This window comes from Chrysochloris asiatica, unplaced genomic scaffold (assembly GCF_000296735.1).
Source record: "Chrysochloris asiatica unplaced genomic scaffold, ChrAsi1.0 scaffold00084, whole genome shotgun sequence".
NCBI lineage: Eukaryota > Metazoa > Chordata > Mammalia > Afrosoricida > Chrysochloridae > Chrysochloris > Chrysochloris asiatica.
This window is the reverse complement of record NW_006408602.1, coordinates 454180-456024: the sequence shown is the minus strand read 5'-3', so window position 1 is coordinate 456024 and position 1845 is coordinate 454180.

The following is a 1845-nucleotide window of genomic DNA, read 5'->3' as shown; positions in this document are numbered from 1 at the left end:
AACCAACCAAAGTGTATACCTTGCAAGCCTGGCCCCCAGTCATCAGCATACAGCCCCTCTCCCTCTCTGGGTCTAGAGTCCCCAGCGGTTCCATTTCTCCACATTGTCATCTCTGCCTCCATCTCTGGCATCACTGCTTCTCTTGGTAGGATCTCTCAATCTGCTATTTTCCTCTGATGGTTCCAGGGACCTCTGCTCCTGGAATGCAAAGACAATCACTCCTCTCCTTTTACTACAAAATGTCCACCTTTATATTTCCAACCCTCACAATCAGTCCTGATAACAATTAATCACCATTGTACAATGAGGGGACTATCCCCATCTCCTTTCATTAGCTCCACCCAGACAGATTGGATACTACTCAGTAGAGATTCTACCTTCCTCCGTGCCCTCTGGATCTAGGCTCACTCTTGAAAGCTTGTAAGCCAGTCACTTCTTGTCTTTGTAGCCAACACATTTTGGGTAGCCAATGTCCAAGTTGCCCATCCCTATCTACTCTGTGTATGGAGGGGGTGGCAATGATCCTCTCTGTAAAGATTTATTCCCTCTTTTGAGCTACTGCATCCATGGGTGTAGGTCAAGTTCATCAAATTGTATCAGATTACTCTTTTTTCTCTCTTCTTTCTTCTAGTTGAGCTCTGATCATCCAGTCATTGAAGCCAGGTCAAGTAGGTATTATCTGCAAGTGTGGGGGTTCTTATGCATAAGCCATCTCTTCTTACAAGCTGTATCCTTCACACTCCACTCTAGTCCTCTGTCATTGACTCCGGGCCCAAGAGTCCCAAGGTCTTGCCACACTGTTGGCCATCCAGGTCTCCACCGGGGTTCACAGGAGTTTATTGAAAGTTGTAGGCTTACCTCACAGCTTCATTGCTGTTTTTCCCTCACTTCCCCTTATCGGTGACGAATGTTGGTCACCAATCAGAGTACATGTCTGCTCATATATTCCCATTGAGTCTTAGTCTTGGAAAGGGGTTAGCCCTGAGGGGACCCGACTACTTGCCTTGATGTCTCCTGGGTGAACAACTTGCTTGTTCTTGTAGTAGTCAGTCATACTGTAATTTTTGTTTTGTATTTTTTCCTGTCTTTCTTTCATGAAGTTTCTTCTGTTCTTCTAGTCCCTCCAGGCTGGTCTGTTTGTCCTTTCAAGTGGAAAATTCACACCTCAGAAGATTCTGGATGCTCTTCAGGATTCCACCTATGGTCTTATGTAATGCAGAGGTTCCACAGGAAGCCTCCTTCACTGGGCATGTTGCAGTCCCATTTTAGGTATTCCAAACAGTTAAAGGTAGAAGATGGACTTACAAGCTTTCTATGGTGATATTTCTCACTATTCCTTTCCCTCCCCCTCAAGTGTCAGTTTTATAATGGTATGCCATAGAAACCAAGATTTAAAAAACAGCCAAGCATCTTAACATTATTTTCCCCCTTTTGCCCATTCCAACATTTCTCAATCTCTGTACCCCAGAGCCCTATTGTTCCAAGGTTGTGCATACATCACTATTTACCTCTTTCCCACTTAGTCCATACAAACCTGCCTAATGGTTTTCCCATCTGCCTTGTTCTTCCATTCCACATCCCCTTCTTGTGTATTGCCCTCCTTCCTAGCACTCAAACTATCCTGTGTCTATTCCCTATCCTGTGCTTCACCTTCCCCTCTTTTCCCTCACCCCACCATCCATATCCCGTAACCAGCAAAGAATTCCCCTTCTCCCCTTTACAATGGATTCTTTATCTTAGCCTTTTACAATAGTGGCCCTATGCAGTATTTCTCCTTTTGCAACTGACTAATATCACTCAACATAATGCCCTCAAGATTCATCCATGTTATGTGATAACTTATAG